The sequence below is a fragment of the Vespula vulgaris genome, chromosome 20 (genome assembly GCF_905475345.1).
Source record: "Vespula vulgaris chromosome 20, iyVesVulg1.1, whole genome shotgun sequence".
In the NCBI taxonomy this organism is placed as follows: domain Eukaryota; kingdom Metazoa; phylum Arthropoda; class Insecta; order Hymenoptera; family Vespidae; genus Vespula; species Vespula vulgaris.
This window is the reverse complement of record NC_066605.1, coordinates 1,221,235-1,237,646: the sequence shown is the minus strand read 5'-3', so window position 1 is coordinate 1,237,646 and position 16,412 is coordinate 1,221,235.

Sequence of the window (16,412 nt, the reverse complement as noted above, 5' to 3'; positions counted from 1 at the left end):
ATATGTGCGCCTGCGTATGCGGCATCACACGCATGCGCCATCAAACAACCGGATCTTATCATTTTTCCTTTTAGAAATGATAAAAATTTTCTATCAAAAAATGTCTATCATTAACAAAAGATATATATATATATATATCTTTATATACACACATACACATTTATATAAACGCATATACGTACATATATATATTTCCCTACGTATATTACTATATATATACGTATTGCAAGTATATTCACATATCCATACAACTATATATTTCATAAGTTAAGCACAGAAATTCAAATATATATATAGATAGATGTAAATAAATTAAATAAATTAGTATGATAGACAATATTGCATTGTACTATTCACACATTTATTCAAAGGAACAAAGTACGATATAATCACACAACTCATTAATCAAGCTCTCTATTCCGAAATGCGACAAGTTCAAAATTAATACTTTTAACGATTTATAATTTAATTAAACAAAATAAAAGTACACGGAATTAAATAAACTAATACGTAAACAATAACAAATTTGATTAAATATTAAATAATTTCAATTTATTTTCTTTTAGATTTAATTTTTAACTACCCGTGACTGAATATCTATAACTATATCTTTAATCGATTATAAGTCTTCCTTTGTACTCCAACGAGTGAATATCGAATCTACTACTTTCTACATGAGACTTTAAAATTAAACATTAAAATTAATATTTCTGATAATTTTAGATTCGATTAAACAATATAAAAGTACGCGTAGTTAAATGAACTAATACATAAACAAAAGTGAAATCGACTAAACATTATATGACACGGGAAATATAAAAAGAATACTATGATAATAAATTCTTCTCCGTTAAACTTATATTTTAATCTAGCGGTCCATGATTACTCATAAGGTCGACAAAATCAAACTTGTCATTGACTATAACACTTATTAGTTCAGTTTTGCTTTGTACGCCGACAAGTGCAAATTGCAGTTCGCACAGGGAGCATTCCTTACAAGTAATAACACACAGTTAACGCAACTACGTGATTATATCGCTCATTCCGTCGATATTTTATGCGAAATATTTTATTTTAGAATTAAATGGTGAAGTGGGGATACTTTCCCACCCGCCTACGACCGACTTTGACAGTTACTAATTCAGAATTGCTTTGAATTTCAACAAGTACACATGGCAGTTCGTGGAATACGCGTTCTCAGCAATAGAGAAGAGTTAATGTAAGCACATAATTTTATCACTCATTCATCAATATTCTATACAATTTTTGTTTCAGAATTAAATGCCTTAATAGGAATACTCTACTACTCATGATACGATATAAGGAGACAAACTGACAGACAATGGTTCATTCTTGCTACCAATATCAATGAGTACACATCGCAGTACTCGCAGTGCACACGCCCCGTAAGTAAGAGAAAGGGTTAGTGTAACTACATAAATTTATCACTCATTCATTCAATATTTTATACAATTTCTTATGTTTCAGAGTAAAATGGCGAAGAGGGGATACTCTACCACTCGTGAAGAGATATAAGAGGACTGACTTTCACAGTGGGTCCAATCTTGTCACGAATTTCCACCATTCACATCGCAGTACTAGCTGCAAGGACGCTCCGCAAATGATAGTTAATGTAAATACATAATTGGATTACTCAATCAATCAATAATCTATCCGGTTTGTTTTGTTTTAGAATTAAATCTTAAATATTAACGTCACAATGGCAGCACATTACAACGTTGTATATAACGTTTCGAGTGGAACCCTTAGGAGGGGCACAAGGGTGTGGACCGTTGGGCGGGTTACGGTCTCCACAAACTTCTACTTTTCGTTTCCATTCTTATATCATTTTTGCTTTAGGATCCATCATCGTGGAATCTTCGCTGCGCGCAAACATAACAAAATCGGACCTGTGACCGTCTTTGATTACTTCAACGAGTAGACATCGTTCTGCTCTTTCGGAGGACGCTGGAAATATATCTCCACCAGAAGACATAGATACTTCCACAGAATGCCATAACAGCAAGTATTAACGAGGATATTACGCAAGTACAATGTGGTAGCATTCATATTTTCCACATTCTATGCTTTCTTTTTTGTCTCAGATTTCCACTGCACTTTCGAAGGCCGTTGACAATCCATCTCTATGGGGGGACATAGAAATTTCCACAGGATGCCATAGGAGCGAGTACTAACGAAGGTTTAACGCAAGTACAATGTCGTATCATTCATATTTTCCACATTCTATGCTTTCTTTTTTGTTTCAGATTTCCACTGCCCTTTCGAAGGACGTTGACAGTCCTTCTCTATGGGGGGACTTAGAAATTTCCACAGGATGCCATAGGAGCGAGTATTAATGGACAGTTAATACGAAAATAAGAAGATTATTGATTGCAGACTTAAATGGGAAGTGGGGATACTCGGCATCGAGAGACGACAACAAAGTCGGGTCATTGACGGACCATTACAGCTACTAGTCCAGTTGTGTTTTGGACTTCGACAAGAGAACTTAGAAATTTCTACAAGATGCCATAGGAGCGAGTACTAACGGAGATTTTACGCAAGTACATTGTGGTATCACTCATATTTTCCACATACTATGCTTTCTTTTTTGTTTCAGACTTCCACTGCACTTTCGAAGGCCGTTGACAATCCATCTCTATGGGGGGACATAGAAATTTCCACAGGATGCCATAGGAGCGAGTACTAACGAAGGTTTAACGCAAGTACAATGTCGTATCATTCATATTTTCCACATTCTATGCTTTCTTTTTTGTTTCAGATTTCCACTGCACTTTTGAAGGACGTTGACAGCCTTCTCTATGGGGGGACATAGAAATTTCCACAGGATGCCATAGGAGCGAGTACTAACGGAGATTTTACGCAAGTACATTGTGGTATCACTCATATTTTCCACATACTATGCTTTCTTTTTTGTTTCAGACTTCCACTGCACTTTCGAAGGCCGTTGACAATCCATCTCTATGGGGGGACATAGAAATTTCCACAGGATGCCATAGGAGCGAGTACTAACGAAGGTTTAACGCAAGTACAATGTCGTATCATTCATATTTTCCACATTCTATGCTTTCTTTTTTGTTTCAGATTTCCACTGCACTTTTGAAGGACGTTGACAGCCTTCTCTATGGGGGGACATAGAAATTTCCACAGGATGCCATAGGAGCGAGTATTAACGGAGATTTTACGCAAGTACATTGTGGTATCACTCATATTTTCCACATACTATGCTTTCTTTTTTGTTTCAGATTTCCACTGCACTTTTGAAGGACGTTGACAATCCATCTCTATGGGGGGACATAGAAATTTCCACAGGATGCCATAGGAGCGAGTACTAACGGAGATTTTACGCAAGTACATTGTGGTATCACTCATATTTTCCACATACTATGCTTTCTTTTTTGTTTCAGACTTCCACTGCACTTTCGAAGGACGTTGACAATCCATCTCTATGGGGGGACATAGAAATTTCCACAGGATGCCATAGGAGCGAGTACTAACGAAGGTTTAACGCAAGTACAATGTCGTATCATTCATATTTTCCACATTCTATGCTTTCTTTTTTGTTTCAGATTTCCACTGCCCTTTCGAAGGACGTTGACAGTCCTTCTCTATGGGGGGACTTAGAAATTTCCACAGGATGCCATAGGAGCGAGTATTAATGGACAGTTAATACGAAAATAAGAAGATTATTGATTGCAGACTTAAATGGGAAGTGGGGATACTCGGCATCGAGAGACGACAACAAAGTCGGGTCATTGACGGACCATTACAGCTACTAGTCCAGTTGTGTTTTGGACTTCGACAAGAGAACTTAGAAATTTCTACAAGATGCCATAGGAGCGAGTACTAACGAAGGTTTAACGCAAGTACAATGTCGTATCATTCATATTTTCCACATTCTATGCTTTCTTTTTTGTTTCAGATTTCCACTGCACTTTTGAAGGACGTTGACAGCCTTCTCTATGGGGGGACATAGAAATTTCCACAGGATGCCATAGGAGCGAGTATTAATGGACAGTTAATACGAAAATAAGAAGATTATTGATTGCAGACTTAAATGGGAAGTGGGGATACTCGGCATCGAGAGACGACAACAAAGTCGGGTCATTGACGGACCATTACAGCTACTAGTCCAGTTGTGTTTTGGACTTCGACAAGAGAACTTAGAAATTTCTACAAGATGCCATAGGAGCGAGTACTAACGGAGATTTTACGCAAGTACATTGTGGTATCACTCATATTTTCCACATACTATGCTTTCTTTTTTGTTTCAGACTTCCACTGCACTTTCGAAGGACGTTGACAGTCCATCTCTATGGGGGGACATAGAAATTTCCACAGGATGCCATAGGAGCGAGTACTAACGAAGGTTTAACGCAAGTACAATGTCGTATCATTCATATTTTCCACATTCTATGCTTTCTTTTTTGTTTCAGATTTCCACTGCACTTTTGAAGGACGTTGACAGCCTTCTCTATGGGGGGACATAGAAATTTCCACAGGATGCCATAGGAGCGAGTACTAACGGAGATTTTACGCAAGTACATTGTGGTATCACTCATATTTTCCACATACTATGCTTTCTTTTTTGTTTCAGACTTCCACTGCACTTTCGAAGGCCGTTGACAATCCATCTCTATGGGGGGACATAGAAATTTCCACAGGATGCCATAGGAGCGAGTACTAACGAAGGTTTAACGCAAGTACAATGTCGTATCATTCATATTTTCCACATTCTATGCTTTCTTTTTTGTTTCAGATTTCCACTGCACTTTTGAAGGACGTTGACAGCCTTCTCTATGGGGGGGACATAGAAATTTCCACAGGATGCCATAGGAGCGAGTATTAACGGAGATTTTACGCAAGTACATTGTGGTATCACTCATATTTTCCACATACTATGCTTTCTTTTTTGTTTCAGACTTCCACTGCACTTTCGAAGGCCGTTGACAATCCATCTCTATGGGGGGACATAGAAATTTCCACAGGATGCCATAGGAGCGAGTACTAACGGAGATTTTACGCAAGTACATTGTGGTATCACTCATATTTTCCACATACTATGCTTTCTTTTTTGTTTCAGACTTCCACTGCACTTTCGAAGGCCGTTGACAATCCATCTCTATGGGGGGACATAGAAATTTCCACAGGATGCCATAGGAGCGAGTACTAACGAAGGTTTAACGCAAGTACAATGTCGTATCATTCATATTTTCCACATTCTATGCTTTCTTTTTTGTTTCAGATTTCCACTGCACTTTTGAAGGACGTTGACAGCCTTCTCTATGGGGGGACATAGAAATTTCCACAGGATGCCATAGGAGCGAGTATTAACGGAGATTTTACGCAAGTACATTGTGGTATCACTCATATTTTCCACATACTATGCTTTCTTTTTTGTTTCAGACTTCCACTGCACTTTCGAAGGCCGTTGACAATCCATCTCTATGGGGGGACATAGAAATTTCCACAGGATGCCATAGGAGCGAGTACTAACGGAGATTTTACGCAAGTACATTGTGGTATCACTCATATTTTCCACATACTATGCTTTCTTTTTTGTTTCAGACTTCCACTGCACTTTCGAAGGCCGTTGACAATCCATCTCTATGGGGGGACATAGAAATTTCCACAGGATGCCATAGGAGCGAGTACTAACGAAGGTTTAACGCAAGTACAATGTCGTATCATTCATATTTTCCACATTCTATGCTTTCTTTTTTGTTTCAGATTTCCACTGCCCTTTCGAAGGACGTTGACAGTCCTTCTCTATGGGGGGACTTAGAAATTTCCACAGGATGCCATAGGAGCGAGTATTAATGGACAGTTAATACGAAAATAAGAAGATTATTGATTGCAGACTTAAATGGGAAGTGGGGATACTCGGCATCGAGAGACGACAACAAAGTCGGGTCATTGACGGACCATTACAGCTACTAGTCCAGTTGTGTTTTGGACTTCGACAAGAGAACTTAGAAATTTCTACAAGATGCCATAGGAGCGAGTACTAACGAAGGTTTAACGCAAGTACAATGTCGTATCATTCATATTTTCCACATTCTATGCTTTCTTTTTTGTTTCAGATTTCCACTGCACTTTTGAAGGACGTTGACAGCCTTCTCTATGGGGGGACATAGAAATTTCCACAGGATGCCATAGGAGCGAGTATTAATGGACAGTTAATACGAAAATAAGAAGATTATTGATTGCAGACTTAAATGGGAAGTGGGGATACTCGGCATCGAGAGACGACAACAAAGTCGGGTCATTGACGGACCATTACAGCTACTAGTCCAGTTGTGTTTTGGACTTCGACAAGAGAACTTAGAAATTTCTACAAGATGCCATAGGAGCGAGTACTAACGGAGATTTTACGCAAGTACATTGTGGTATCACTCATATTTTCCACATACTATGCTTTCTTTTTTGTTTCAGACTTCCACTGCACTTTCGAAGGCCGTTGACAATCCATCTCTATGGGGGGACATAGAAATTTCCACAGGATGCCATAGGAGCGAGTACTAACGAAGGTTTAACGCAAGTACAATGTCGTATCATTCATATTTTCCACATTCTATGCTTTCTTTTTTGTTTCAGATTTCCACTGCCCTTTTGAAGGACGTTGACAGCCTTCTCTATGGGGGGACATAGAAATTTCCACAGGATGCCATAGGAGCGAGTACTAACGGAGATTTTACGCAAGTACAATGTGGTATCACTCATATTTTCCACATTCTATGCTTTCTTTTTTGTTTCAGATTTCCACTGCACTTTCGAAGGCCGTTGACAATCCATCTCTATGGGGGGACATAGAAATTTCCACAGGATGCCATAGGAGCGAGTACTAACGAAGGTTTAACGCAAGTACAATGTCGTATCATTCATATTTTCCACATTCTATGCTTTCTTTTTTGTTTCAGATTTCCACTGCACTTTTGAAGGACGTTGACAGCCTTCTCTATGGGGGGACATAGAAATTTCCACAGGATGCCATAGGAGCGAGTATTAACGGAGATTTTACGCAAGTACATTGTGGTATCACTCATATTTTCCACATACTATGCTTTCTTTTTTGTTTCAGACTTCCACTGCACTTTCGAAGGCCGTTGACAATCCATCTCTATGGGGGGACATAGAAATTTCCACAGGATGCCATAGGAGCGAGTACTAACGGAGATTTTACGCAAGTACATTGTGGTATCACTCATATTTTCCACATACTATGCTTTCTTTTTTGTTTCAGACTTCCACTGCACTTTCGAAGGCCGTTGACAATCCATCTCTATGGGGGGACATAGAAATTTCCACAGGATGCCATAGGAGCGAGTACTAACGAAGGTTTAACGCAAGTACAATGTCGTATCATTCATATTTTCCACATTCTATGCTTTCTTTTTTGTTTCAGATTTCCACTGCCCTTTCGAAGGACGTTGACAGTCCTTCTCTATGGGGGGACATAGAAATTTCCACAGGATGCCATAGGAGCGAGTATTAATGGACAGTTAATACGAAAATAAGAAGATTATTGATTGCAGACTTAAATGGGAAGTGGGGATACTCGGCATCGAGAGACGACAACAAAGTCGGGTCATTGACGGACCATTACAGCTACTAGTCCAGTTGTGTTTTGGACTTCGACAAGAGAACTTAGAAATTTCTACAAGATGCCATAGGAGCGAGTACTAACGAAGGTTTAACGCAAGTACAATGTCGTATCATTCATATTTTCCACATTCTATGCTTTCTTTTTTGTTTCAGATTTCCACTGCACTTTTGAAGGACGTTGACAGCCTTCTCTATGGGGGGACATAGAAATTTCCACAGGATGCCATAGGAGCGAGTACTAACGGAGATTTTACGCAAGTACATTGTGGTATCACTCATATTTTCCACATACTATGCTTTCTTTTTTGTTTCAGACTTCCACTGCACTTTCGAAGGCCGTTGACAATCCATCTCTATGGGGGGACATAGAAATTTCCACAGGATGCCATAGGAGCGAGTACTAACGAAGGTTTAACGCAAGTACAATGTCGTATCATTCATATTTTCCACATTCTATGCTTTCTTTTTTGTTTCAGATTTCCACTGCACTTTTGAAGGACGTTGACAGCCTTCTCTATGGGGGGACATAGAAATTTCCACAGGATGCCATAGGAGCGAGTACTAACGGAGATTTTACGCAAGTACATTGTGGTATCACTCATATTTTCCACATACTATGCTTTCTTTTTTGTTTCAGACTTCCACTGCACTTTCGAAGGCCGTTGACAATCCATCTCTATGGGGGGACATAGAAATTTCCACAGGATGCCATAGGAGCGAGTACTAACGAAGGTTTAACGCAAGTACAATGTCGTATCATTCATATTTTCCACATTCTATGCTTTCTTTTTTGTTTCAGATTTCCACTGCACTTTTGAAGGACGTTGACAGCCTTCTCTATGGGGGGACATAGAAATTTCCACAGGATGCCATAGGAGCGAGTATTAACGGAGATTTTACGCAAGTACATTGTGGTATCACTCATATTTTCCACATACTATGCTTTCTTTTTTGTTTCAGACTTCCACTGCACTTTCGAAGGCCGTTGACAATCCATCTCTATGGGGGGACATAGAAATTTCCACAGGATGCCATAGGAGCGAGTACTAACGGAGATTTTACGCAAGTACATTGTGGTATCACTCATATTTTCCACATACTATGCTTTCTTTTTTGTTTCAGACTTCCACTGCACTTTCGAAGGCCGTTGACAATCCATCTCTATGGGGGGACATAGAAATTTCCACAGGATGCCATAGGAGCGAGTACTAACGAAGGTTTAACGCAAGTACAATGTCGTATCATTCATATTTTCCACATTCTATGCTTTCTTTTTTGTTTCAGATTTCCACTGCACTTTTGAAGGACGTTGACAGCCTTCTCTATGGGGGGACATAGAAATTTCCACAGGATGCCATAGGAGCGAGTACTAACGGAGATTTTACGCAAGTACATTGTGGTATCACTCATATTTTCCACATACTATGCTTTCTTTTTTGTTTCAGACTTCCACTGCACTTTCGAAGGCCGTTGACAATCCATCTCTATGGGGGGACATAGAAATTTCCACAGGATGCCATAGGAGCGAGTACTAACTAAGGTTTAACGCAAGTACAATGTCGTATCATTCATATTTTCCACATTCTATGCTTTCTTTTTTGTTTCAGATTTCCACTGCCCTTTCGAAGGACGTTGACAGTCCTTCTCTATGGGGGGACTTAGAAATTTCCACAGGATGCCATAGGAGCGAGTATTAATGGACAGTTAATACGAAAATAAGAAGATTATTGATTGCAGACTTAAATGGGAAGTGGGGATACTCGGCATCGAGAGACGACAACAAAGTCGGGTCATTGACGGACCATTACAGCTACTAGTCCAGTTGTGTTTTGGACTTCGACAAGAGAACTTAGAAATTTCTACAAGATGCCATAGGAGCGAGTACTAACGAAGGTTTAACGCAAGTACAATGTCGTATCATTCATATTTTCCACATTCTATGCTTTCTTTTTTGTTTCAGATTTCCACTGCACTTTCGAAGGACGTTGACAGTCCTTCTCTATGGGGGGACTTAGAAATTTCCACAGGATGCCATAGGAGCGAGTATTAATGGACAGTTAATACGAAAATAAGAAGATTATTGATTGCAGACTTAAATGGGAAGTGGGGATACTCGGCATCGAGAGACGACAACAAAGTCGGGTCATTGACGGACCATTACAGCTACTAGTCCAGTTGTGTTTTGGACTTCGACAAGAGAACTTAGAAATTTCTACAAGATGCCATAGGAGCGAGTACTAACGGAGATTTTACGCAAGTACATTGTGGTATCACTCATATTTTCCACATACTATGCTTTCTTTTTTGTTTCAGACTTCCACTGCACTTTCGAAGGCCGTTGACAATCCATCTCTATGGGGGGACATAGAAATTTCCACAGGATGCCATAGGAGCGAGTACTAACGAAGGTTTAACGCAAGTACAATGTCGTATCATTCATATTTTCCACATTCTATGCTTTCTTTTTTGTTTCAGATTTCCACTGCACTTTCGAAGGACGTTGACAGTCCTTCTCTATGGGGGGACTTAGAAATTTCCACAGGATGCCATAGGAGCGAGTATTAATGGACAGTTAATACGAAAATAAGAAGATTATTGATTGCAGACTTAAATGGGAAGTGGGGATACTCGGCATCGAGAGACGACAACAAAGTCGGGTCATTGACGGACCATTACAGCTACTAGTCCAGTTGTGTTTTGGACTTCGACAAGAGAACTTAGAAATTTCTACAAGATGTCATAGGAGCGAGTACTAACGGAGATTTTACGCAAGTACATTGTGGTATCACTCATATTTTCCACATACTATGCTTTCTTTTTTGTTTCAGACTTCCACTGCACTTTCGAAGGCCGTTGACAATCCATCTCTATGGGGGGACATAGAAATTTCCACAGGATGCCATAGGAGCGAGTACTAACGGAGATTTTACGCAAGTACATTGTGGTATCACTCATATTTTCCACATACTATGCTTTCTTTTTTGTTTCAGACTTCCACTGCACTTTCGAAGGCCGTTGACAATCCATCTCTATGGGGGGACATAGAAATTTCCACAGGATGCCATAGGAGCGAGTACTAACGAAGGTTTAACGCAAGTACAATGTCGTATCATTCATATTTTCCACATTCTATGCTTTCTTTTTTGTTTCAGATTTCCACTGCCCTTTCGAAGGACGTTGACAGTCCTTCTCTATGGGGGGACTTAGAAATTTCCACAGGATGCCATAGGAGCGAGTATTAATGGACAGTTAATACGAAAATAAGAAGATTATTGATTGCAGACTTAAATGGGAAGTGGGGATACTCGGCATCGAGAGACGACAACAAAGTCGGGTCATTGACGGACCATTACAGCTACTAGTCCAGTTGTGTTTTGGACTTCGACAAGAGAACTTAGAAATTTCTACAAGATGCCATAGGAGCGAGTACTAACGAAGGTTTAACGCAAGTACAATGTCGTATCATTCATATTTTCCACATTCTATGCTTTCTTTTTTGTTTCAGATTTCCACTGCACTTTCGAAGGACGTTGACAGTCCTTCTCTATGGGGGGACTTAGAAATTTCCACAGGATGCCATAGGAGCGAGTATTAATGGACAGTTAATACGAAAATAAGAAGATTATTGATTGCAGACTTAAATGGGAAGTGGGGATACTCGGCATCGAGAGACGACAACAAAGTCGGGTCATTGACGGACCATTACAGCTACTAGTCCAGTTGTGTTTTGGACTTCGACAAGAGAACTTAGAAATTTCTACAAGATGCCATAGGAGCGAGTACTAACGAAGGTTTAACGCAAGTACAATGTCGTATCATTCATATTTTCCACATTCTATGCTTTCTTTTTTGTTTCAGATTTCCACTGCACTTTTGAAGGACGTTGACAGCCTTCTCTATGGGGGGACATAGAAATTTCCACAGGATGCCATAGGAGCGAGTACTAACGGAGATTTTACGCAAGTACATTGTGGTATCACTCATATTTTCCACATACTATGCTTTCTTTTTTGTTTCAGACTTCCACTGCACTTTCGAAGGCCGTTGACAATCCATCTCTATGGGGGGACATAGAAATTTCCACAGGATGCCATAGGAGCGAGTACTAACGAAGGTTTAACGCAAGTACAATGTCGTATCATTCATATTTTCCACATTCTATGCTTTCTTTTTTGTTTCAGATTTCCACTGCCCTTTCGAAGGACGTTGACAGTCCTTCTCTATGGGGGGACTTAGAAATTTCCACAGGATGCCATAGGAGCGAGTATTAATGGACAGTTAATACGAAAATAAGAAGATTATTGATTGCAGACTTAAATGGGAAGTGGGGATACTCGGCATCGAGAGACGACAACAAAGTCGGGTCATTGACGGACCATTACAGCTACTAGTCCAGTTGTGTTTTGGACTTCGACAAGAGAACTTAGAAATTTCTACAAGATGCCATAGGAGCGAGTACTAACGGAGATTTTACGCAAGTACATTGTGGTATCACTCATATTTTCCACATACTATGCTTTCTTTTTTGTTTCAGACTTCCACTGCACTTTCGAAGGCCGTTGACAATCCATCTCTATGGGGGGACATAGAAATTTCCACAGGATGCCATAGGAGCGAGTACTAACGAAGGTTTAACGCAAGTACAATGTCGTATCATTCATATTTTCCACATTCTATGCTTTCTTTTTTGTTTCAGATTTCCACTGCACTTTTGAAGGACGTTGACAGCCTTCTCTATGGGGGGACATAGAAATTTCCACAGGATGCCATAGGAGCGAGTACTAACGGAGATTTTACGCAAGTACATTGTGGTATCACTCATATTTTCCACATACTATGCTTTCTTTTTTGTTTCAGACTTCCACTGCACTTTCGAAGGCCGTTGACAATCCATCTCTATGGGGGGACATAGAAATTTCCACAGGATGCCATAGGAGCGAGTACTAACGAAGGTTTAACGCAAGTACAATGTCGTATCATTCATATTTTCCACATTCTATGCTTTCTTTTTTGTTTCAGATTTCCACTGCACTTTTGAAGGACGTTGACAGCCTTCTCTATGGGGGGACATAGAAATTTCCACAGGATGCCATAGGAGCGAGTACTAACGGAGATTTTACGCAAGTACATTGTGGTATCACTCATATTTTCCACATACTATGCTTTCTTTTTTGTTTCAGACTTCCACTGCACTTTCGAAGGCCGTTGACAATCCATCTCTATGGGGGGACATAGAAATTTCCACAGGATGCCATAGGAGCGAGTACTAACGAAGGTTTAACGCAAGTACAATGTCGTATCATTCATATTTTCCACATTCTATGCTTTCTTTTTTGTTTCAGATTTCCACTGCACTTTCGAAGGACGTTGACAGTCCTTCTCTATGGGGGGACTTAGAAATTTCCACAGGATGCCATAGGAGCGAGTATTAATGGACAGTTAATACGAAAATAAGAAGATTATTGATTGCAGACTTAAATGGGAAGTGGGGATACTCGGCATCGAGAGACGACAACAAAGTCGGGTCATTGACGGACCATTACAGCTACTAGTCCAGTTGTGTTTTGGACTTCGACAAGAGAACTTAGAAATTTCTACAAGATGCCATAGGAGCGAGTACTAACGGAGATTTTACGCAAGTACATTGTGGTATCACTCATATTTTCCACATACTATGCTTTCTTTTTTGTTTCAGACTTCCACTGCACTTTCGAAGGCCGTTGACAATCCATCTCTATGGGGGGACATAGAAATTTCCACAGGATGCCATAGGAGCGAGTACTAACGAAGGTTTAACGCAAGTACAATGTCGTATCATTCATATTTTCCACATTCTATGCTTTCTTTTTTGTTTCAGATTTCCACTGCACTTTTGAAGGACGTTGACAGCCTTCTCTATGGGGGGACATAGAAATTTCCACAGGATGCCATAGGAGCGAGTACTAACGGAGATTTTACGCAAGTACATTGTGGTATCACTCATATTTTCCACATACTATGCTTTCTTTTTTGTTTCAGACTTCCACTGCACTTTCGAAGGCCGTTGACAATCCATCTCTATGGGGGGACATAGAAATTTCCACAGGATGCCATAGGAGCGAGTACTAACGAAGGTTTAACGCAAGTACAATGTCGTATCATTCATATTTTCCACATTCTATGCTTTCTTTTTTGTTTCAGATTTCCACTGCACTTTCGAAGGACGTTGACAGTCCTTCTCTATGGGGGGACTTAGAAATTTCCACAGGATGCCATAGGAGCGAGTATTAATGGACAGTTAATACGAAAATAAGAAGATTATTGATTGCAGACTTAAATGGGAAGTGGGGATACTCGGCATCGAGAGACGACAACAAAGTCGGGTCATTGACGGACCATTACAGCTACTAGTCCAGTTGTGTTTTGGACTTCGACAAGAGAACTTAGAAATTTCCACAGGATGCCATAGGAGCGAGTACTAACGGAGATTTTACGCAAGTACATTGTGGTATCACTCATATTTTCCACATTCTATGCTTTCTTTTTTGTTTCAGATTTCCACTGCACTTTCGAAGGACGTTGACACACCTTCTCTATGGGGGGACATAGAAATTTCCACAAGATGCCATAGGAGCGAGTACCCACGAAGATGTTACGAAAGTAGATTGTGTATCTCTCATATTTTCGTATTTCTATAATGTTTCCTTTGTTTTAGTCTTCGACTGTGTGCCTTCCTTGGACTTTTGACAATCTACCATCGGGAATGGACTTAGAAATTTCTGTGCCTTCTGGGCACTTTGACAATCTACCGCCGGGAAGGGACTTAGAACTTTCTGTGCCTTCTGGGCACTTTGACAATCTACCGCCGGGAAGGGACTTAGAAATTTTGTGCCTTCTGGGCACTTTGACAATCTACCACCAGGAAGGGACTTAGAAATTTCTGTGCCTTCTGGGCACTTTGACAATCTACCGCCGGGAAGGGACTTAGAAATTTTGTGCCTTCTGGGCACTTTGACAATCTACCACCAGGAAGGGACTTAGAAATTTCTGTGCCTTCTGGGCACTTTGACAATCTACCGTCGGGAAGGGACTTAGAACTTTCTGTGCCTTCTGGGCACTTTGACAATCTACCGCCGGGAAGGGACTTAGAAATTTCTGTGCCTTCTGGGCACTTTGACAATCTACCGTCGGGAAGGGACTTAGAACTTTCTGTGCCTTCTGGGCACTTTGACAATCTACCGCCGGGAAGGGACTTAGAAATTTTGTGCCTTCTGGGCACTTTGACAATCTACCACCAGGAAGGGACTTAGAAATTTCTGTGCCTTCTGGGCACTTTGACAATCTACCGCCGGGAAGGGACTTAGAACTTTCTGTGCCTTCTGGGCACTTTGACAATCTACCGCCGGGAAGGGACTTAGAAATTTCTGTGCCTTCTGGGCACTTTGACAATCTACCGTCGGGAAGGGACTTAGAACTTTCTGTGCCTTCTGGGCACTTTGACAATCTACCGCCGGGAATGGACTTAGAAATTTCTGTGCCTTCTGGGCACTTTGACAATCTACCGTCGGGAAGGGACTTAGAACTTTCTGTGCCTTCTGGGCACTTTGACAATCTACCGCCGGGAAGGGACTTAGAAATTTTGTGCCTTCTGGGCACTTTGACAATCTACCACCAGGAAGGGACTTAGAAATTTCTGTGCCTTCTGGGCACTTTGACAATCTACCGCCGGGAATGGACTTAGAAATTTCTGTGCCTTCTGGGCACTTTGACAATCTACCGTCGGGAAGGGACTTAGAAATTTTTGCCGCTTTCGGGGACTTTGACAATCTACCACCAGGAGTGGACTTAGAAATTTTTGCCCCTTTCGGGGACTTTGACAATCTACCACCAGGAGTGGACTTAGAAATTTTTGCCCCTTTCGGGGACTTTGACAATCTACCACCAGGAGTGGACTTAGAAATTTTTGCCCCTTTCGGGGACTTTGACAATCTACCACCAGGAGTGGACTTAGAAATTTTTGCCCCTTTCGGGGACTTTGACAATCTACCACCAGGAGTGGACTTAGAAATTTTTGCCGCTTTCGGGGACTTTGACAATCTACCACCAGGAGTGGACTTAGAAATTTTTGCCGCTTTCGGGGACTTTGACAATCTACCACCAGGAGTGGACTTAGAAATTTTTGCCCCTTTCGGGGACTTTGACAATCTACCACCAGGAGTGGACTTAGAAATTTTTGCCCCTTTCGGGGAATTTGACAATCTACCACCAGGAGTGGACTTAGAAATTTTTGCCCCTTTCGGGGACTTTGACAATCTACCACCAGGAGTGGACTTAGAAATTTTTGCCCCTTTCGGGGACTTTGACAATCTACCACCAGGAGTGGACTTAGAAATTTTTGCCGCTTTCGGGGACTTTGACAATCTACCACCAGGAGTGGACTTAGAAATTTTTGCCGCTTTCGGGGACTTTGACAATCTACCACCAGGAGTGGACTTAGAAATTTTTGCCGCTTTCGGGGACTTTGACAATCTACCACCAGGAGTGAACTTAGAAATTTTTGCCGCTTTCGGGGACTTTGACAATCTACCACCAGGAGTGGACTTAGAAATTTTTGCCCCTTTCGGGGACTTTGACAATCTACCACCAGGAGTGGACTTAGAAATTTTTGCCCCTTTCGGGGACTTTGACAATCTACCACCAGGAGTGGACTTAGAAATTTTTGCCGCTTTCGGGGACTTTGACAATCTACCACCAGGAGTGGACTTAGAAATTTTTGCCCCTTTCGGGGACTTTGACAATCTACCACC